This window comes from Ambystoma mexicanum, chromosome 6q (assembly GCF_040938575.1).
Source record: "Ambystoma mexicanum isolate Mex_15411 chromosome 6q, UKY_AmexF1_1, whole genome shotgun sequence".
In the NCBI taxonomy this organism is placed as follows: Eukaryota; Metazoa; Chordata; class Amphibia; order Caudata; family Ambystomatidae; genus Ambystoma; species Ambystoma mexicanum.
This window is the reverse complement of record NC_090937.1, coordinates 1,671,952,533-1,671,976,448: the sequence shown is the minus strand read 5'-3', so window position 1 is coordinate 1,671,976,448 and position 23,916 is coordinate 1,671,952,533.

Here is a 23,916-nt window from a genome sequence, read left to right as displayed (position 1 = left end):
TTTGCCATTAACAATTTGCACAACTGCTTACTGTCTTCTGCATAACCTGTACATACGTTGCAAGCATGCCTTTTTAGGCATAGCTCTCAACAATTTTTGTGTGAAGTGCGGGTGAAATGAGCAGATTTTGTTTTTGGCGGGTGACACGACCATTGGAATGAATGGCCGTGCAGGAGGCTTGGCGGGTGAGTCTGCCCTTTACAAGGCGGTTGACACCCGTTGTTAAAGATAGCGTCCCTAGGGCGCTGAGTACCTGAAGTTCCGGTAGTTGATCGTGGTGAGGTCGCCAGGCTGTCCGATAGATGACTGCAGAAGGAGCAACACGAGAAACCAGTGCAGCCCTCTCCCTGATATCAACAGGGCTAGGGGTGGACCAGCTCCCAACGCCACAAACGTGCACCTCCCTGATTCTTGTGGCGCCGGGGCAGTCTGGAGGGCCGATACTTATGCCGGAATCCGCTTCTGAGAGGTCCCCAAAAATAGGCTGAAGATTAATGTCCACAAAAGTAGCAGGATTCCAGGAAACGGCTGGGGACCAATAGTAGGGCAGTGTAGGTAGTCCAAGGCAGTGCAAGGCACAAGGATGGCAGCAGGCAAGTTGGCTGGTCAGAGGAGAGTAGTCCGAGGCAGTGCAAGGCACAAGGATGGCAGCAGGCAAGGCAGAAGAGAAGCAAGGCTGGGAGGGAAGGAGAAGAGCAAGGCAGTCTAAGGGAACTCAGGGAAGGAAGGACCAAACCTAGAACACAGGAGGGGACAGGAGGAACAGGGATCCAACAAGGAGGAATTAGGGCGCAGCGGAAGGCTGCAGGAGCGAAAAGCACGATCTGGAAACAAACCGCGGTCCCCCCAGCCGGTATCGAGGATAGCAGCGCCAGGATGGGGCGCGCCGTGACCCATAGGTGTGCCCCCTATGAGAGGTAAGTGGCGATGTGGTAACACTTTGCCCCCTCCCAGAAAGGCCAGGAGCCCCAGGTTTCCAGGGAAAACAGCGATAGAAATCACGGACCAGGCGGGGAGCATGCACATAACTACGGGGTTCCCAAGTACGATCACAGGCGGGGTAGCCCCTCCAGTCCACCAAGTACTGGAGAACCCCATGCCTTATGCGTGAATCGCAAATCTCCCGTACCTCAAATTCAGGGGACCCCCGGACATCAACAGGTGCAGGACGGGGGAAAGACCGGCCAAAAGTGTCAACCACGTATGGCTTCAAAAGGGAGACATGGAAAACTGGATGCACCCGCCATGTCTGAGGCAACTGCAAACGGAATGCCACAGCAGACAGGCGCCTAGTAATCCTGAATGGGCCAAAATATCGGGGAGCCAATTTGGTGGGCAAATTACGTATGGGAAGATGCTTGGAGGACAACCAAACCAAATCCCCCACCTGGAAAGCGGGTTCCGGGGCCCTCCCCTTATCAGCCTGTCGCTTCATCTGTGCCTGTGCCTCTGCCAAGGTACTGCGAGCCAAGGAGTGTTGATCCTGGATGGAAGAGACGAGCTGATCAGCAGAGGGAACTGCGCTAGAAGGTACAGGACAAAAGGGCACCAGTCTAGGATGCAAACCAGACAAACAGAAAAATGGACTCAGGCCTGTCGCAGAATGAACCGTGTTGTTGTAGGAGACCTCAGCAAAAATCAGATGCGACTTCCAGTTAGATTGAGTGGCATTGGCAAAACAGCGAAGGTACTGTTCCAGAGTCTGGTTGGTCCTTTCAGTCTGGCCGTTGGTGTGAGGATGATAACCAGAACTGAGTGCGCGATGAATGCCGAGATGGCTACACAATTGACGCCAAAAAGACGACAAAAACTGAGACCCTCGGTCGGATATGATCTTTTCCGGTAAGCCGTGTAGCTTATATATCTCCCGAAGAAATATCAACGCCATCTGTGAAGCAGTGGGAATCTTAGGAAATGGAACAAAATGGGCTGCCTTGGAAAAACGGTCTACTACGACCAAGATACAGGTATATCCTTCTGATGGAGGGAGTTCCACGATGAAATCAACCGTAATGGTGTGCCATGGGTAAGGAGGAATCTCAGTGGGATGCAGCAATCCCAGGGGCCTCTTCCTAGGAGTCTTCACCTGAGCACACACAGGACAGCTCTTGACATAACGGTCAACATCACCGGCCCAGCCCGGCCACCAGAACTGTCTAGATACCAGTTCCTGAGTTGCTCTCACTCCACGATGGCCACCTACTCGGGAGTCGTGAAACCCATGAAGTACAAGAGTCCGGAGTGCGGTCGTGGGGATATACAGTCTGTTCCGGAAGAAAAGCAGCCCATTATCTTCGGTAACCTGAGAATGTCTCAGGAGGCCTTCCCGAGCAGGATCAGAACTTGTGTCCTGTAGAATCTTCTGAAGATGAGGCGAAAGTGTGAACAGAAAATGCCTTGGGGATATTAGTGGCTCATCCCTGTACTGACTTCTCGCGTCTGTATCCAGAGATCGAGACAAGGCATCGGCCTTCAAGTTCTGAGCACTGGGGATGTACGTAACACGAAAGTCATAGTGAGAGAAAAAGAAGGCCCATCGGGCTTGACGAGAGGTTCGGCACTGAAGAGACTTCAAATACTGTAGGTTTCGGTGATCAGTACGTACTTCCACAGAATGCCGGCCCCCAAGGAGATGGTGTCTCCATACTTCAAACGCAGCTTTTATGGCCAACAATTCCTTTTCGATTACTGCATAATTTCGTTCGCTAGGAGTGAGCTTGCGAGAAAAATATGCAACAGGGTGTTCCAAATCAGTTTCAGGTTCCTTCTGCAAGAGAACTGCACCAACAGCGAAATCGGAGGCGTCGGCCTCCACAATGTACAGCATTACATCATTAGGATGACGCAAAATGGGAGCAGTGCTAAAGGCTTGTTTCAAGATGTTAAAAGCCTTGGTGGCTTGAGAACTCCAGAGAAAGGGCGCTTTCCTGCTGGTTAATCGAGTTAAGGGAACCGTGAGTTGAGAAAAGTGGGGTATGAATTGCCGATAAAAGTTCGCAAATCCCAAGAATCGTTGAAGGGACTTCAGATCGGAGGGTTGAGTCCAGTCCTGAATGGCTTGTACCTTGGCTGGATCCATGAAGATTCCTGTGCCACTGATCACGTAACCCAGAAACTCCATTTTTTCCTGATGAAAAGAACATTTCTCAGCCTTAACGTACAGTTGGTTCTGGGACAAACGTCGAAGCACCTCTCGGACATGTTCCACATGTTGCTTCAGGGAGACAGAGAAAATGAGAATATCATCAAGGTACACCCAAACTGATATCCCGATCAAGTCGCCAAAGACGTTGTCCATGAAACGCTGAAAAACAGCCACGGCATTACATAACCCGAATGGCATGACCCGGTACTCATAATGCCCGAAAGGGGTCTTAAAAGCCGTCTTCCATTCGTCTCCTTCTTTAATTCGAATTAAATGATAAGCGTCCTGCAGATCCAACTTGGTGAAAACCTGGGCAGCTCGAAGGGATTCCATGATGCTCCGAATTAAAGGCAATGGATATCTATCCTTTTGTGTGATATCGTTTAACTGACGATAGTCGATACAGGGTCATAGGGTTCCTTCTTTCTTTTTCACAAAAAACAACGGGAAACCAGCTGGTGACTTTGAGGGAGTAATGTATCCCTTCCTGATGCAGTCTGACAGGTATTCTTGAAGGACCGTCTTCTCAGTAAGGGACAAGGCATATACCTTCCCATGAGGTATCATAAAACCAGGTACCAGTTCTATAGAACAGTCAAAGACTCGATGAGGAGGCAGTGGTATGTCTTCGGGTTCGGAAAACACGGTTTGAAATTCGGAGTATTCCTGTGGGACAGACAACAGGGAACAAAACCCAGGAGGACCGGTACCCCTCGTGAGGGGTATGGAGGAGATCTCCTTTCTTGACACGCCGGGTGAACAACAATCCTGGAGACAATGAGCAGAGGAGAAATCCAGAGTGCGAGCTCCCCAATCGATGGTTGGATTATGGTGAAGTAGCCAGGGCAAACCTAATACCACAGGATAGGAGGGTGACCTGATGACATCCAAGGCGATTCTCTCCCCATGTTCTCTAATCTGGATATATAGACACATGGTTTGTTGACAAATCGGACCAGAAGATAAAGGGGTCCCATCGATCACCTCGACGGGCAGGACACTTCTCCGGGCGAACAGGGGTATTCCATGACAGACCGCAAATGTCTCATCTATGTAATTTCCGGAGGCCCCACAATCCAGTAAGCCTAGAACCTCTACCTCCTTGTCAAACCATGATAGCTTGATCTTCACAACCAGTAGAACAGCCGGTTGCATGGGCTGGAACGAGGTATTGTAATTGGAAAGGACTAAGTACGAGTCTGGACCTGTCGTTGCCCTTCCTACTGACGACAGGCCTTCTAGTTTTCCGACTTCCTTTGTGGGCGTAGAGCACAGGTACTCAAGAAATGCCCAGCAGCCCCACAGTATAAACAAAGTCTTATACTTCTTCTGCGTTTTCGTTCTGCTTCAGAGAGCGGACCCCTAACGGCTCCCAACTGCATGGGTTCTGGACCTGGGTCCGAAGACCCGGAATTTCCGGCCTGAGCGTTGGGTGGTCTTGTGAACATCCGTTCAGCTCGTCGTCTCTCACCCCTCCGTTCTGCCAATCTGTGGTCTATACGCAACACCTGTTCGATTAATTGCTGTAGGGTGTCTGGCTCTGGAATATGCAGTAATTCGTCCTTATACTCCTCTCTCAAACCTCTTCGAAACAAAGTCTTTTGGGTTATCTAAGGCCACTGGGAGTCGGTTGCCAATTGACGGAAACGACCAATGTAGGCCATTATATCCATAGAACCTTGTTTCAGATCCATCAATTGGTTCTGGGCTGTGGAGGCCAGATTTGGTGATTGAAATACCTCCAAAAATGCTTTTTCAAAAGCTACAAAGTCATTGAGTATGGGGCTATTGGCGGACACCAAGGGGGCAGCCCATGCCAGGGCATTCCCAGTCAGATTTCCCAGAATATATCCTATCTTGGCTTTGTCTGAATTGAAGTAGGAGACTCTGAAGAGGAAATGTATTCTGCAGTGGTTGCAAAACTCTACCACACGTCTTGAATCTCCGTCAAACTTGATGGGTGTGGTCTGAGACATAGCTCCTTCTCCCTGAGGTGCTGCCCCAGCGGATTGTGACACCATTTGTCTTAGACCCATGTTCTCTTGACGGAGTGCTGTCATTTCGGCCCCAAGAACTCGCATCTCCTCCTGGAGATCTTGAACCTCATCCATCTCGGAGTCGGAAGGTAGGCGTCTCAATCTGTTAAAGATAGCGTCCCTAGGGCGCTGAGTACCTGAAGTTCCGGTAGTTGATCGTGGTGAGGTCGCCAGGCTGTCCGATAGATGACTGCAGAAGGAGCAACGCGAGAAACCAGTGCAGCCCTCTCCCTGATATCATCAGGGCTAGGGGTGGACCAGCTCCCAACGCCACAAACGTGCACCTCCCTGATTCTTGTGGCGCCGGGGCAGTCTGGAGGGCCGATGCTTATGCCAGAATCCGCTTCTGAGAGGTCCCCAAAAATAGGCTGAAGATTAATGTCCACAAAAGTAGCAGGATTCCAGGAAACGGCTGGGGACCAATAGTAGGGCAGTGTAGGTAGTCCAAGGCAGTGCAAGGCACAAGGATGGCAGCAGGCAAGTTGGCTGGTCAGAGGAGAGTAGTCCGAGGCAGTGCAAGGCACAAGGATGGCAGCAGGCAAGGCAGAAGAGAAGCAAGGCTGGGAGGGAAGGAGAAGAGCAAGGCAGTCTAAGGGAACTCAGGGAAGGAAGGACCAAACCTAGAACACAGGAGGGGACAGGAGGAACAGGGATCCAACAAGGAGGAATTAGGGCGCAGCGGAAGGCTGCAGGAGCGAAAAGCACGATCTGGAAACAAACCGCGGTCCCCCCAGCCGGTATCGAGGATAGCAGTGCCAGGATGGAGCGCGCCGTGACCCATAGGTGTGCCCCCTATGACAGGTAAGTGGCGATGTGGTAACACCCGTCAAAAGCGTGTGAGTTGAGAAGTATAATTTAGGGGCAGACCTTAATTTTGTATGTGAAAATGGGGCAGTTCTGTCCTCTGTACTGCCAACAGTAATGCTACTTGCAATGTCATCGTATGAGAATAGTAATCGCTCCCGATTGTGGTGCTGACATGTCCTTCGGAGGGTCTCCCGATTTTTGGACATCGTGCTTTGCATTAAGAAGTACCAAAAGTTTTTCCATCTACTACATTGCCCTATCGGTTACAAATCTCTCTCCTATGCATAGTACACTTTGTAAAGAACAAGGCATTTCCAAACCCCTAAAAAAAGATAGATATTTTGAAGGACTTTGAAGTACCATATTGAAAGTAGTATACAAAGAGTGCACAGAGAGAAGTGAAATGTGCACGTGGATTGGGTTGAAACATGAAAGTTGAATCGTATGACGAAAGAAGTACAAGTAAAGGCTGCAGTATCATGACGGCTGCAAACACACAAAGTAATTGTTATCGTTTTTTTAATTCACAGTGAAGACTACTCTCCTGAGAATCAACAACATCTACACTGCAGACAACATATCCGAAGAAACCTTGGCATCTTGCACAAAAAAGTAAGTACAGTACAACCTCCATATTGTAACTTCTCCTTAAAGAGGCTGCATGGGTTATTTGTTTACTTTGGGCACCAAAGGAAGCATTCATTTGTAAACCATTTCGCCTACAAATATCCAATTATAGGGCAAAGATTAACAAGTGGAATGGCTGACAAATGGCTGTGTGCTTGGTACTGAAATGACATAGGAAATCTGTAGAAGGTTAGATTGTCAAAATAAGTGGCGGTAGCAAGTTTTTGCCACTTTGGTTATTAATAATCGTTCTCGGCACAAGTAGGGCACTGTGTACTCTCATCTAAAGCACATTGTACTACTATGCAAACAGTAAAGTAGCCTTACCAAATGATAGTTAGAGGTCACTGTGCGTTGACACACCGTGCCAAAGAGTTTCCCCATCACACTTAGGCACACATGCACACAGCACACATACATTGGACAACAGACCAAAGAATATTTTTTTTTCTCAACAGACACCAAAGAATGCCTACCAAAAAGCAGCTCCGTAGGAAGGAACGCAGAATTAGAGCAAATAAAAATAAAGGTACCCAATGTAAGCATCCACCTTTTGTAGAGTTAGGGGAGAATCTTGGTACAAACCACCTAATGCAATTGGGTAACATAATAAAAGATGTCTCAACTACCGAAACTATACGTCCTCCATCAAAAAGTATCACAAAGCACAGAAATGATGGCAAAGAAACGGCTGCCAGTACAGCTAACAATGTTCCTAATAATCCTGATAGTGCAAGAAGAACCCATAGTAAAAACAGTATTTTAGCAAAAATTTTTCATCACAGAGTTCTTCAGAATCTACTAAGAAGAGGACCGAAATCATCCTCACCCCTTAAAACCTACCGTAGAAAGTTAATTCTGCAAGCACTCGTGGACAGTGTAATCTTTCTCAAAAGGAAGTTGTTCATATTAGTGTTAAAAAGGATGAAAGCACTAACGAAAGTAAGTACCAAACTACAAATGAAACTCAGCAATAAACGGAATGTGAACAAAAATAGTTTTTTGCATGTTTGTTGTGGTGAATGGAGTCACACAACAACCACAGAGCCATATTTCAATGAAGAAGCATACAAACAAAATCAAACAAACACAATTGCCATCCATAGCAGTGGACGAGGGTATGAGAAAATCAATACTACCATCATGGAACAAGAAACACTGCTTACAAAACTGTCTTCTGAAATCTCAGAATTACCTCTCGATTCAGGAGAACCAACCCGTCCAGTATACAAATGGTCGTGCACATCAATGTGTGTCATTCCAAATAAAGCTTTCAAATCTTTACATGTGTTCCTCAATCAATATGTAAAAGGTAAAGACAAAAGTGCTGCAAAATATGGATATTTGTGTAGTGCGAAAACACACAGGACTAAAGGTACATTCACTAGCCTGCATTCCTGGGCCTATTTGCAAACATACCTTCCATGATATCAAAAGAATATCAGTACATCATTCTAAAGTAAGAAATTTAGTGTATAAAATATATGGTACAAAAAGTCCAGCTTCAGAATTAGACAATTTAAATACCACTCTTCTGCATGGTACACCCAAATACTTACAAGAAGAAATGGACCTTATTCAGAAAACGTATTTTGGAATGGAGAGCCATGTAGAAAATGCAACTGTTTTAGAGCATAGTAGCGACAATTCTGCACATATCAACCTTCTATTACACACATACAGAAAAGAAATACTAAAATTTAAAAGGTCTTCGGCTGAAGTACCAAACCATGTGTGTTTATGTTGCCGCAGAACATTTTACAAAAGGAACACAAAAAATGTGGACATAGCATACAAAATAGAAAACAATTAAGACTCTAAATGGTTTGAATTAGCTTTGTACCTTTTAGTTGAAAGCAAATATGAAGTAACTGAACGTCTAATATGTTGCAGTTACTGTACTGCAAAATTAAACAACAACCACATTCCTTCATGTGCAATTACAAATAATTGGAATTGTTTCCATTACCAAAAATCCTGCAACAGCTCAATTTATATGAGAGCATTATAATTCAAACAGTTCACCCATTTTAAGCAATTATACGCCTTCATCCAAAAACAGCAAATTTACCTCCCTCTGAATTGGTGAAAGGCATTTGTGGCAAAGGCGTGTACTTTAGATCTAACGGAAAATGTACACACTCTAGGAGTGGAACGTTCAAGAGGGCATTCTTTAATAGTCTTGGTAAATGGAGTACCAACAAAGGACAAAAAAATGTGGCAACAATTACTAGACTTACACAAAGTTACACAAGCATTGCAATATCTAAAAGACAACCAATGAGTACTAAAAGGAAATAAATATTGAAGAAAGCTTAAGGGAAACAGCTGAAATAATTCAAGAGCCATCAGAAACTGGACAATTTGAACTTCTGGATCCTGCTACAGTATCCACTCTTGTGGACCATTACACAATTCATCCATTGCATTCCAATGAAAGCATAGATGACGCACTAGAAACTTACCAAAAGCGACAAACCAAAGGGTGACCAATGAGTATTTGGGAGAAAAGTATAGAAGCACATGCTTTTCCACTGCTATTTCCTACTGGCAAAGGTGGGAGGTACGATGGTAGACCAACTCAGATTGGGGCATCAGAATACCGCTCATTACGAATGTATTCCCAAGATCCCAGATTTAGACAAAACGTGGAATACATATTTCACCTACTGTACGAAAGTGAATTAGCAACACTATTTTGTGGAGTTGCACACATTCTTAAATCTGGAACGCACTTTCAAAATATGTCAGCTACGCAGTTAATACAAAAAGTACAAGAAAAAGATGAGGTTTTACAATCAAGAATAACCAATTTGTTTGCAAACATACGCGGTACAAAGGAATACTGGTTTAAACGGCACAGAGACGTGTGTTGCATAATCAGAAACCTTGGACCACCAACTTGGTTTGTTACGCTAAGTTGTGCAGAATACGCATGGGAAGATTTGCATGAGTTCCTATGCATAGAAAACAGCAACAAAAACAACATAGATATATTAACACCTGGAGAACTTTGCTCTCTAGATCCACTTAATGTCTCAAGATATTTCCATCATCGTTTCATTGCAATGCTACACTTTATTTGCAATAAAAGTGTTCCTCCCCTTGGAGAAGTGCAACACTTCTTTTGGAGAAAAGAATATCAAGCGAGAGGAGCACCACATATTCACATGCTTTTATGGATCAAAAGTGCACCGAAATTTGGCCACAACAGTGATAGCACTGTTCTGCAGTTTATCCAAAAATATGTTGCATGTGAAATCCCTTCACAACAGAGTCATAGTGAGCTGCGTGGGCAGATTTTACAATTGCAAAGACACAAATGTGGCAAATATTGTCGCCGTAAATACAAAAACAAAGATAAATACTACACTAAATGACGCTTTGGTTTCCCCAGACCAGTTACAGAAACAGGTGAAGTTAACAACTTCATGTCTTCAGTTCGACATAGTGTTAAAGGTAAATCACCTAAAGACACGTATTACATAAAAAGAAGAGAAGAATCAAAATATATCAATGATTATAATGCAATCATTGCCCTATTATGGAATGCAAACATAGATGTGCAATACATTGTAGACAATTCAACTGCTGTTGCACGATATGTTAGAGCCTACGTAACAAAAGCAGAAAAAACAGAGCTTCAAGACCTCTGGGATGACCTAGCATCAGACAAAACATTATCACAGAAATTGTACAGCCTAGGCATAAAAATGCTCTCTCATAGAGAATGTGGGGCCTATGAAGCAGCAGATCGTTTAACTGGCACTGCTTTGTACGGAAAATCAGACAACATAGTATGGCTCAGTCTTGGTCCTGCAAAATCTAGAAAAAGAGTGCTAAAATCGTATGAGGACATAGCAACTATTGCCAGAAATTATCCCAACAGCCAAGACATTCTGAAAAACAATTTACTGGACACATACTATTCGAACAGGAGTACCACTCTGGAAAGCATGTGTCTGTACCACATAGCTCAAAACTTTGCATACAAAAATAATGTAAAACCCGATGAAAGTAAACGTAGATATGGAGTGACCGATTGTGAAGGGAGCTTAACAAACGAAGCTTAATTAATCATGTTAAGTTGTCATTAAAAACTCCTCAACAGAAATAACTATATTACATGTCTCTTGTACAACTTTTCAAACCATGGAGAAAAGAGGAAGATATACTAGATGATTATGAGTGCTATGAAGATTATTTCAAAGCAAATGAAAGCACTATCACCGATGTTAACTTTACGCAGTACAAAACAATGTTACACAATGAGCAGCAACAAGAAGAAGAAATTCAGGCCCAAATAGATAAAGACTCTTCCGACAGTAGTCAACCTTCTGTAACAGGAAGTCAAGAGCCATTAGGTCAACCACTGATAACAAATGAGGCTGAAGTTGCTATGGCAGAAGTAGAAAATACCATGTATCAGTATCAAGAACATACAGAGGACTTAACTGTGTAACAAGGAAAACTTAACAACGATCAGCGCACCACTTTTGAAGAGGTAACAAAACAAATTGTGCATGGCATACAGCACGAAAATAAAGAATGTACCTGCCAAAATTACAAACCTATACTGCTGTACGTCAGTGGGGAAGCTGGATCAGGGAAAACATTCTTAATCAATATTATTAGCAGGATCCTGCAGCAATTGACAAACAACAAACTTTCAGCTGTTGTAACAGCCCCCACAGGTTTAGCTGCCTACAACATAGGCAGTGTGACTTTAGACCGATTACTACTGCTTCCAGTAGAGTATCAAAATAAGTTAGACTACTGCAAACTTTCAACAGAAGCTGCAATGGAATTACGGAGAGTATTGAAGCAAATGAAAATGCTACTGATAGATGAAGTGAGCATGGTCTCCAATCTAATGTTGGCTTTGATTCATCTCAGATTACAAGAAGTACTTAAAACTAATAAGGAAGAACTCTTTGCTGGGAAACACATTATCGTTTTTGGAGGTCTTCTACAATTGACTGACCACAAAAGTGATGGGTGGAAGGTTTCGAATGAATCTAAACCACTGGCAATTGCTCTGGGCAACCTTCCACACCACCGTTTTTTAGCCCGTCTGCACCATTGCAAAAGGGGACCAGCCATGTGCAAATCAGTCAGCAGCTGCCGCAACCGAAGGTAGCAGCCCAGCCCGAACTGCTAGGCCAGGTCCCCTCTGCACAGAAAACCAAGCAACCCCAGACATGTTTCAGCCTTGTTGGACCTCCTCAGTGAGGTGCAGCCTGGTTCCCTGTGGCGCAGCGTGCAATGGACCCAGGTCTGGGCATACCCTCTCACAAGGAGAAACAAACTGACCACAAAAGTGATGGGTGGAAGGTTTCAAATGAATCTAAACCACTGGCAATTGCTCTGGGCAACCTTCCACACCACCGTTTTTTAGCCTGTCTGCACCATTGCAAAAGGGGACCAGCCATGTGCAAATCAGTCAGCAGCTGCCGCAACCGAAGGTAGCAGCCCAGCCAGAACTGCTAGGCCAGGTCCCCTCTGCACAGAAAACCAAGCAACCCCAGACATGTTTCGGCCTTGTTGGACCTCCTCAGTGATGTGCAGCCTGGTTCCCTGTGGCGCAGCGAGCAAGGGACCTACGTCTGGGCATACCCTCTCACAAGGAGAAACAAACTGATCACAATAGTGATGGATGGAAGGTTTCGAATGAATCTAAACCACTGGCAATTGCTCTGGGCAACCTTCCACACCACCGTTTTTTAGCCCGTCTGCACCATTGCAAAAGGGGACCAGTCATGTGCAAATCAGTCAGCAGCTGCCGCAACCGAAGATAGCAGCCCAGCCCGAACTGCTAGGCCAGGTCCCATCTGCACAGAAAACCAAGCAACCCCAGACATGTTTCGACCTTGTTGGACCTCCTCAGTGAGGTGCAGCCTGGTTCCTTGTGGTGCAGCGAGCAAGGGACCCACGTCTGGGCATACCCTCTCACAAGGAGAAACAAACTGACCTAAAAAAAGTGATGGGTGGAAGGTTTCGAATGAATCAAAACCACTGGCAATTGCTCTGGGCAACCTTCCACACCACCGTTTTTTAGCCCGTCTGTACCATTGCAAAAGGGGACCAGCCATGTGCAAATCAGTCAGCAGCTGCCGCAACTGAAGGTAGCAGCCCAGCCCGAACTGCTAGGCCAGGTCCCCTCTGCACAGAAAACCAAGCAACCCCAGCCATGTTTCGGCTTTGTTGGACCTCCTCAGTGAGGTGCAGCCTGGTTCCCTGTGGCACAGCGAGCAAGGGACCCACGTCTGGGCATACCCTCTCACAAGGAGAAACAAACTGACCACAAAAGTGATGGGTAGAAGGTTTCGAATGAATCTAAACCACTGGCAATTGCTCTGGGCAACCTTCCACACCACCGTTTTTTAGCCCGTCTGCACCATTGCAAAAGGGGACCAGCCATGTGCAAATCAGTCAGCAGCTGCCGCAACCGAAGGTAGCAGCCCAGCCCGAACTGCTAGGCCAGGTCCCCTCTGCACAGAAAAAAAGCAACCCCAGACATGTTTCGGCCTTGTTGGACCTCCTCAGTGAGGTGCAGCCTGGTTCCCTGTGGCGCAGCAAGCAAGGGACCCACGTCTGGGCATACCCTCTCACAAGGAGAAACAAACTGACCACAAAAGTGATGGGTGGAAGGTTTCGAATGAATCTAAACCACTGGCAATTGCTCTGGGCAACCTTCCACACCACCGTTTTTTAGCCCGTCTGCACCATTGCAAAAGGGGACCATGGTCTGGAGGGTTGCCCCGAGCAATTCCAGTGGTTAAGATTCAGTCTAAACCTTCCAGCCATCACCTCTTTGTTTTTGCTTTGTCACCCCGAGTAGGACGGGCATGCCCAGACGTGGGTCCCGTGCCTGCTGGGCCTAGAGACCCAAGCTACTCCTCACTGATGAGCCCCAACAAGGGCGAAACATGTTTGGGGATGCTTGTGGTCTCATGCAGAAGGGATGTGACCTAGCAGTTCGGGACTGCCCCTTTTGGGGTGGGGCCAAGCCTGATTTGCATATGTTCTTTCCCCTTCTGTAATGGCTTGGCAGGCGAAGAACGATGGTCTGGAGGGTTGCCCCGAGCAATGCCAGTGGTTAAGATTCAGTCTAAACCTTCCAGCCATCACCTCTTTGTTTTTGCTTTGTCACCCCGAGTAGGACGGGTATGCCCAGACGTGGGTCCCGTGCCTGCTGGGCCTAGAGACCCAAGCTACTCCTCACTGATGAGCCCCAACAAGGGCGAAACATGTTTGGGGATGCTTGTGGTCTCGTGCAGAAGGGATGTGATCTAGCAGTTCGGGCTGGACTGCCCCTTTTGGGGTGGGGCCAAGCCTGATTTGCATATGTTCTTTCCCCTTCTGCAATGGCTTGGCAGGCGAAGAACGATGGTCTGGAGGGTTGCCCCGAGCAATGCCAGTGGTTAAGATTCAGTCTAAACCTTCCAGCCATCACCTCTTTGTTTTTGCTTTGTCACCCCGAGTAGGACGGGTATGCCCAGACGTGGGTCCCGTGCCTGCTGGGCCTAGAGACCCAAGCTACTCCTCACTGATGAGCCCCAACAAGGGCGAAACATGTTTGGGGATGCTTGTGGTCTCGTGCAGAAGGGATGTGACCTAGCAGTTCGGGCTGGACTGCCCCTTTTGGGGTGGGGCCAAGCCTGATTTGCATATGTTCTTTCCCCTTCTGCAATGGCTTGGCAGGCGAAGAACGATGGTCTGGAGGGCTGCCCCGAGCAATGCCAGTGGTTAAGATTCAGTCTAAACCTTCCAGCCATCACCTCTTTGTTTTTGCTTTGTAATCCCGAGTAAGACGGGTATGCCCAGACGTGGGTCCCGTGCCTGCTGGGCCTAGAGACCCAAGCTACTCCTCACTGATGAGCCCCAACAAGGGCGAAACATGTTTGGGGATGCTTGTGGTCTCGTGCAGAAGGGATGTGACCTAGCAGTTCGGGCTGGACTGCCCCTTTTGGGGTGGGGCCAAGCCTGATTTGCATATGTTCTTTCCCCTTCTGTAATGGCTTGGCAGGCGAAGAACAATGGTCTGGAGGGTTGCCCCGAGCAATGCCAGTGGTTAATATTCAGTCTAAACCTTCCAACCATCACCTCTTTGTTTTTGCTTTGTCACCCCGAGTAGGACGGGTATGCCCAGACGTGGCTCCCGTGCCTGCTGGGCTTAGAGACCCAAGCTACTCCTCACTGATGAGCCCCAACAAGGGCGAAACATGTTTGGGGATGCTTGTGGTCTCGTGCAGAAGGGATGTGACCTAGCAGTTCGGGCTGGACTGCCCCTTTTGGGGTGGGGCCAAGCCTGATTTGCATATGTTCTTTCCCCTTCTGTAATGGCTTGGCAGGCGAAGAACGATGGTCTGGAGGGTTGCCCCGAGCAATGCCAGTGGTTAAGATTCAGTCTAAACCTTCCAGCCATCACCTCTTTGTTTTTGCTTTGTTACCCCGAGTAGGACGGGTATGCCCAGACGTGGGTCCCGTGCCTGCTGGGCCTAGAGACCCAAGCTACTCCTCACTGATGAGCCCCAACAAGGGCGAAACATGTTTGGGGATGCTTGTGGTCTCGTGCAGAAGGGATGTGACCTAGCAGTGTGGGCTGGACTGCCCCTTTTGGGGTGGGGCCAAGCCTGATTTGCATATGTTCTTTCCCCTTCTGTAATGGCTTGGCAGGCGAAGAACGATGGTCTGGAGGGTTGCCCCGAGCAATGCCAGTGGTTAAGATTCAGTCTAAACCTTCCAGCCATCACCTCTTTGTTTTTGCTTTGTCACCCCGAATAGAACGGGTATGCCCAGACGTGGGTCCCGTGCCTGCTGGGCTTAGAGACCCAAGCTACTCCTCACTGATGAGCCCCAACAAGGGCGAAACATGTTTGGGGATGCTTGTGGTCTCGTGCAGAAGGGATGTGACCTAGCAGTTCGGGACTGCCCCTTTTGGGGTGGGGCCAAGCCTGATTGGCATATGTTCTTCCCCTTCTGTAATGGCTTGGCAGGCGAAGAACGATGGTCTGGAGGGTTGCCCTGAGCAATGCCAGTGGTTAAGATTCAGTCTAAATCTTCCAGCCATCACCTCTTTGTTTATGCTTTGTCACCCCGAGTAGGACGGGTATGCCCAGACGTGTGTCCCATGCCTGCTGGGCCTAGAGACCCAAGCTACTCCTCACTGATGAGCCCCAACAAGGGCAAAACATGTTTGGGGATGCTTGTGGTCTCGTGCAGAAGGGATGTGACCCAGCAGTTCGGGCTAAACTGCCCCTTTTGGGGTGGGGCCAAGCCTGATTTGCATATGTTCTTTCCCCTTCTGTAATGGCTTTGCAGGCGAAGAACAATGGTCTGGAGGGTTGCCCCGAGCAATGCCAGTGGTTAAGATTCAGTCTAAACCTTCCAGCCATCACCTCTTTGTTTTTGCTTTGTCACCCCGAGTAGGACGGGTATGCCCAGACGGGGGTCCCGTGCCGCTGGGCCTAGAGACCCAAGCTACTCCTCACTGATGAGCCCCAACAAGGGCGAAACATGTTTGAGAATGCTTGTGGTCTCGTGCAGAAGGGATGTGACCTAGCAGTTCGGGCTGGACTGCCCCTTTTGGGGTGGGGCCAAGCCTGATTTGCATATGTTCTTTCCCCTTCTGTAATGGCTTGGCAGGCGAAGAACGATGGTCTGGAGGGTTGCCCCGAGCAATGCCAGTGGTTAAGATTCAGTCTAAACATTCCAGCCATCACCTCTTTGTTTTTGCTTTGTCACCCCGAGTAGGACGGGTATGCCCAGACGTGGGTCCCGTGCCTGCTGGGCCTAGAGACCCAAGCTACTCCTCACTCATGAGCCCCAACAAGGGCGAAACATGTTTGGGGATGCTTGTGGTCTCGTGCAGAAGGGATGTGACCTAGCAGTTCGGGCTGGACTGCCCCTTTTGGGGTGGGGCCAAGCCTGATTTGCATATGTTCTTTCCCCTTCTGTAATGGCTTGGCAGGCGAAGAACGATGGTCTGGAGGGTTGCCCCGAGCAATGCCAGTGGTTAAGATTCAGTCTAAACCTTCCAGCCATCACCTCTTTGTTTTTGCTTTGTCACCCCGAGTAGGACGGGTATGCCCAGACGTGGGTCCCGTGCCTACTGGGCCTAGAGACCCAAGCTACTCCTCACTGATGAGCCCCAACAAGGGCGAAACATGTTTGGGGATACTTGTGGTCTCGTGCAGAAGGGATGTGACCTAGCAGTTCGGGCGGGACTGCCCCTTTTGGGGTGGGGCCAAGCCTGATTTGCATATGTTCTTTCCCCTTCTGTAATGGCTTGGCAGGCGAAGAACGATGGTCTGGAGGGTTGCCCCGAGCAATGCCAGTGGTTAAGATTCAGTCTAAACCTTCCAGCCATCACCTCTTTGTTTTTGCTTTGTCACCCCGAGTAGGACGGGTATGCCCAGACGTGGGTCCCGTGCCTGCTGGGCCTAGAGACCCAAGCTACTCCTCACTGATGAGCCCCAACAAGGGCGAAACATGTTTGGGGATGCTTGTGGTCTCGTGCAGAAGGGATGTGACCTAGCAGTTCGGGCTGGACTGCCCCTTTTGGGGTGGGGCCAAGCCTGATTTGCATATGTTCTTTCCCCTTCTGTAATGGCTTGGCAGGCGAAGAACAATGGTCTGGAGGGTTGCCCCGAGCAATGCCAGTGGTAAAGATTCAGTCTAAACCCTCCAGCCATCACCTCTTTGTTTTTGCTTTGTCACCCCGAGTAGGACGGGTATGCCCAGACGTGGGTCCCGTGCCGCTGGGCCTAGAGACCCAAGCTACTCCTCACTGATGAGCCCCAACAAGGGCGAAACATGTTTGGGGATGCTTGTGGTCTCGTGCAGAAGGGATGTGACCTAGCGGTTCGGGCTGGACTGCCCCTTTTGGGGTGGGGCCAAGCCTGATTTGCATATGTTCTTTCCCCTTCTGTAATGGCTTGGCAGGCGAAGAACGATGTTCTGGAGGGTTGCCCCGAGCAATGCCAGTGGTTAAGATTCAGTCTAAACCTTCCAGCCATCACCTCTTTGTTTTTGCTTTGTCACCCCGAGTAGGACGGGTATGCCCAGACATGGGTCCCGTGCCTGCTGGGCCTAGAGACCCAAGCTACTCCTCACTGATGAGCCACAACAAGGGCGAAACATGTTTGGGGATGCTTGTGGTCTTGTGCAGAAGGGATGTGACCTAGCAGTTCGGGCTGGACTGCCCCTTTTGCGGTGGGCCAAGCCTGATTTGCATATGTTCTTTCCCCTTCTGTAATGGCTTGGCAGGCGAAGAACGATGGGCTGGAGGGTTGCCCCGAGCAATGCCAGTGGTTAAGATTCAGTCTAAACCTTCCAACCATCACCTCTATGTTTTTGCTTTGTCACCCTGAGTAGGACGGGTATGCCCAGACGTGGGTCCCGTGCCTGCTGGGCCTAGAAACCCAAGCTACTCCTCACTGATGAGCCCCAACAAGGGCGAAACATGTTTGGGGATGCTTGTGGTCTCGTGCAGAAGGGATGTGACCTAGCATTTCGGGCTGGACTGCCCCTTTTGGGGTGGGGCCAAGCCTGATTTGCATATGTTCTTTCCCCTTCTGTAATGGCTTGGCAGGCGAAGAACGATGGTCTGGAGGGTTGCCCCGAGCAATGCCAGTGGTTAAGATTCAGTCTAAACCTTCCAGCCTTCACCTCTTTGTCACCCCGAGTAGGACGGGTATGCCCAGACGGGGGTCCCGTGCCTGCTGGGCCTAGAGACCCAAGCTACTCCTCACTGATGAGCCCCAACAAGGGCGGAACATGTTTGGGGATGCTTGTGGTCTCGTGCAGAAGGGATGTGACCTAGCAGTTCGGGCTGGACTGCCCCTTTTGGGGTGGGGCCAAGCCTGATTTGCATATGTTCTTTCCCCTTCTGTAATGGCTTGGCAGGCGAAGAACGATGGTCTGGAGGGTTGCCCCGAGCAATGCCAGTGGTTAAGATTCAGTCTAAACCTTCCAGCCATCACCTCTTTGTTTTTGCTTTGTCACCCCGAGTAGGACAGGTATGCCCAGACGTGGGTCCCGTGCCTGCTGGGCCTAGAGACCCAAGCTACTCCTCACTGATGAGCCCCAACAAGGGCGAAACATGTTTGGGGATGCTTGTGGTCTCGTGCAGAAGGGATGTGACCTAGCAGTTCGGGCTGGACTGCCCCTTTTGGGGTGGGGCCAAGCCTGATTTGCATATGTTCTTTCCCCTTCTGTAATGGCTTGGCAGGCGAAGAACAATGGTCTGGAGGGTTGCCCCGAGCAATGCCAGTGGTTAAGATTCAGTCTAAACCTTCCAGCCATCACCTCTTTGTTTTTGCTTTGTCACCCCGAGTAGGACGGGTATGCCCAGACATGGGTCCCGTGCCGCTGGGCCTAGAGACCCTAGCTACTCCTCACTGATGAGCCCCAACAAGGGCGAAACATGTTTGGGGATGCTTGTGGTCTCGTGCAGAAGGGATGTGACCTAGCGGTTCGGGCTGGACTGCCCCTTTTGGGGTGGGGCCAAGCCTGATTTGCATATGTTCTTTCCCCTTCTGTAATGGCTTGGCAGGCGAAGAACGATGGTCTGGAGGGTTGCCCCGAGCAATGCCAGTGGTTAAGATTCAGTCTAAACCTTCCAGCAGTCACCTCTTTGTCACCCCGAGAAGGACGGGTATGCCCAGACGTGGGTCCCGTGCCTGCTGGGCCTAGAGACCCAAGCTACTCCTCACTGATGAGCCCCAACAAGGGCGGAACATGTTTGGGGATGCTTGTGGTCTCGTGCAGAAGGGATGTGACCTAGCAGTTCGGGCTGGACTGCCCCTTTTGTGGTGGGACCAAGCCTGATTTGCATATGTTCTTTCCCCTTCTGTAATGGCTTGGCAGGCGAAGAACCATGGTCTGGAGGGTTGCCCCGAGCAATGCCAGTGGTTAAGATTCAGTCTAAACCTTTCAGCCATCACCTCTTTGTTTTTGCTTTGTCACCCCGAGTAGGACGGGTATGCCCAGACGTGGGTTCCGTACCTGCTGGGCCTAGAGACCCAAGCTACTCCTCACTGATGAGCTGTTAGGCGATCCTTAGCACATCAGGCCTCCCCACATCAGAACACTGCTCACCTTCCCCAAACACCTCCACCCCAGCTTCGAGGCTCAAGGGATTCGGTGAACCCACAGAACCGAAAACACCGTTCCTTCTTTGGTGTACGGGCTCGCTTACAACCTTTCCTGCATTGGCAACTGCCTTGGAGGATGTATCGCAGAAGGGACGGCGATACGTCATCACGTCGGTCACGTGATACAGTGTGGCGTTCCTCACGTGATCTTGGTAGACGTCACATGACCCAGAGACACACAGTATAAAGAACTGAGAGGCAGGACGATCATTGCTTCTCAGCTGGCTTCGGACCCTGTTTGGCGTTTCTACTTGCTCCTTGCTACCTCGACCACGGAACTCTATCTTGGACTCTCTTGGACACCCCTTTGTACCTTTGCTCGGAACTGTTTACCTGTTGCCGGATTTTTGGACTGCATCTCGACTTGTCTTTGGATCATCCCTGGAATCCTTGCTGTACTTCTATGCCCAAGTCAAGCCCTATCTTACAGGTGGCCTACCAGTATCCACGCTTACCTGCGGTTCTACCTCTCCAGGGACCGCTGTATCTTTTTGAGCCTCGAACCTCCCTACTAGGTTACCTGGGTCTCCCTTACACCAGATAGGTAAGACACTTTAGATTCTTTTGTTTACCTGCCTGTATTGTGATTGCCTGGTGCTTAACCTCATTCCTTCTTGACAGCAGCATCGGTGTTCCAGAGGCTCCGTGGATCTGGGAAGACATCTCTCACCTGTGGCCTCAAGGGTCGCACAGCGGGTTTCTATTTTGTTCCCCTGTGCGTCACTTGGGGACGGAGGTCTCATCGGTCTACACGACACTCAAGTCAGAACATGAGCCCCAACAAGGGCGAAACATGTTTGGGGATGCTTGTGGTCTCGTGTAGAAGGGATGTGACCTAGCAGTTCGGGCTGGACTGCCCCTTTTGGGGTGGGGCCAAGCCTGATTTGCATATGTTCTTTCCCCTTCTGTAATGGCTTGGCAGGCGAAGAACGATGGTCTGGAGGGTTGCCCCGAGCAATGCCAGTGGTTAAGATTCAGTCTAAACCTTCCAGCCATCACCTCTTTGTTTTTGCTTTGTCACCCCGAGTAGGACGGGTATGCCCAGACGAGGGTCCCATGCCTGCTGGGCCTAGAGACCCAAGCTACTCCTCACTGATGAGCCCCAACAAGGGCGAAACATGTTTGGGGATGCTTGTGGTCTCGTGCAGAAGGGATGTGACCTAGCAGTTCGGGCTGGACTGCCCCTTTTGGGGTGGGGCCAAGCCTGATTTGCATATGTTCTTTCCCCTTCTGTAATGGCTTGGCAGGCGAAGAACGATGGTCTGGAGGGTTGCCCCGAGCAATGCCAGTGGTTAAGATTCAGTCTAAACCTTCCAGCCATCACCTCTTTGTTTTTGCTTTGTCACCCCGAGTAGGACGGGTATGCCCAGACGTGGGTCCCGTGCCTGCTGGGCCTAGAGACCCAAGCTACTCCTCACTGATGAGCCCCAACAAGGGCGAAACATGTTTGGGGATGCTTGTGGTCTCGTGCAGAAGGGATGTGACCTAGCAGTTCGGGCTGGACTGCCCCTTTTGGGGTGGGGCCAAGCCTGATTTGCATATGTTCTTTCCCCTTCTGTAATGGCTTGGCAGGCGAAGAACGATGGTCTGGAGGGTTGCCCCGAGCAATGCCAGTGGTTAAGATTCAGTCTAAACTTTCCAGCCATCACCTCTTTGTTTTTGCTTTGTCACCCCGAGTAGGACGGGTATGCCCAGACATGGGTCCCGTGCCTGCTGGGCCTAGAGACCCAAGCTACTCCTCACTGATGAGCCCCAACAAGGGCGAAACATGTTTGGGGATGCTTGTGTTCTCGTGCAGAAGGGATGTGACCTAGCAGTTCGGGCTGGACTGCCCCTTTTGGGGTGGGGCCAAGCCTGATTTGCATATGTTCCTTCCCCTTCTGTAATGGCTTGGCAGGCGAAGAACGATGGTCTGGAGGGTTGCCCCGAGCAATGCCAGTGGTTAAGATTCAGTCTAAACCTTCCAGCCTTCACCTCTTTGTCACCCCGAATAGGACGGGTATGCCCAGACGGGGGTCCCGTGCCTGCTGGGCCTAGAGACCCAAGCTACTCCTCACTGATGAGCCCCAACAAGGGCGGAACATGTTTGGGGATGCTTGTGGTCTCGTGCAGAAGGGATGTGACCTAGCAGTTCGGGCTGGACTGCCCCGTTTGGGGTGGGGCCAAGCCTGATTTGCATATGTTCTTTCCCCTTCTGTAATGGCTTGGCAGGCGAAGAACGATGGTCTGGAGGGTTGCCCTGAGCAATGCCAGTGGTTAAGATTCAGTCTAAACCTTCCAACCATCACCTCTTTGTTTTTGCTTTGTCACCCTGAGTAGGACGGGTATGCCCAGACGTGGGTCCCGTGCCTGCTGGGCCTAGAAACCCAAGCTACTCCTCACTGATGAGCCCCAACAAGGGCGAAACATGTTTGGGGATGCTTGTGGTCTCGTGCAGAAGGGATGTGACCTAGCAGTTCGGGCTGGACTGCCCCTTTTGGGGTGGGGCCAAGCCTGATTTGCATATGTTCCTTCCCCTTCTGTAATGGCTTGGCAGGCGAAGAACGATGGTCTGGAGGGTTTCCCCGAGGAATGCCAGTGGTTAAGATTCAGTCTAAACCTTCCAGCCTTCACCTCTTTGTCACCCCGAGTAGGACGGGTATGCCCAGATGGGGGTCCCGTGCCTGCTGGGCCTAGAGACCCAAGCTACTCCTCACTGATGAGCCCCAACAAGGGCGGAACATGTTTGGGGATGCTTGTGGTCTTGTGCAGAAGGGATGTGACCTAGCAGTTCGGGCTGGACTGCCCCTTTTGGGGTGGGGCCAAGCCTGATTTGCATATGTTCTTTCCCCTTCTGTAATGGCTTGGCAGGCGAAGAACGATGGTCTGGAGGGTTGCCCTGAGCAATGCCAGTGGTTAAGATTCAGTCTAAACCTTCCAGCCATCACCTCTTTGTTTTTGCTTTGTCACCCCGAGTAGGACGGGTATGCCCAGACGTGGGTCCCGTGCCTGCTGGGCCTAGAGACCCAAACTACTCCTCACTGATGAGCCCCAACAAGGGCGAAACATGTTTGGGGATGCTTGTGGTCTCGTGCAGAAGGGATGTGACCTAGCAGTTCGGGCTGGACTGCCCCTTTTGGGGTGGGGCCAAGCCTGATTTGCATATGTTCTTTCCCCTTCTGTAATGGCTTGGCAGGCGAAGAACGATGGTCTGGAGGGTTGTCCCGAGCAATGCCAGTGGTTAAGATTCAGTCTAAACCTTCCAGCCATCACCTCTTTGTTTTTGCTTTGTCACCCCGAGTAGGACAGGTATGCCCAGACGTGGGTCCCGTGCCTGCTGGGCCTAGAGACCCAAGCTACTCCTCACTGATGAGCCCCAACAAGGGCGAAACATGTTTGGGGATGCTTGTGGTCTCGTGCAGAAGGGATGTGACCTAGCAGTTCGGGTGGGACTGCCCCTTTTGGGGTGGGGCCAAGCCTGATTTGCATATGTTCTTTACCCTTCTGTAATGGCTTGGCAGGCGATGAACGATGGTCTGGAGGGTTGCCCCGAGCAATGCCAGTGGTTAGGATTCAGTCTAAACCTTCCAGCCATCACCTCTTTGTTTTTGCTTTGTCACCCCGAGTAGGACGGGTATGCCCAGACATGGGTCCCGTGCCTGCTGGGCCTAGAGACCCAAGCTACTCCTCACTGATGAGCCACAACAAGGGCGAAACATGTTTGGGGATGCTTGTGGTCTCGTGCAGAAGGGATGTGACCTAGCAGTTCGGGCTGGATTGCCCCTTTTGCGGTGGGGCCAAGCCTGATTTGCATATGTTCTTTCCCCTTCTGTAATGGCTTGGCAGGCGAAGAACGATGGGCTGGAGGGTTGCCCCGAGCAATGCCAGTGGTTAAGATTCAGTCTAAACCTTCCAACCATCACCTCTTTGTTTTTGCTTTGTCACCCTGAGAAGGACGGGTATGCCCAGACGTGGGTCCCGTGCCTGCTGGGCCTAGAAACCCAAGCTACTCCTCACTGATGAGCCCCAACAAGGGCGAAACATGTTTGGGGATGCTTGTGGTCTCGTGCAGAAGGGATGTGACCTAGCAGTTCGGGCTGGACTGCCCCTTTTGGGGTGGGGCCAAGCCTGATTTGCATATGTTCTTTCCCCTTCTGTAATG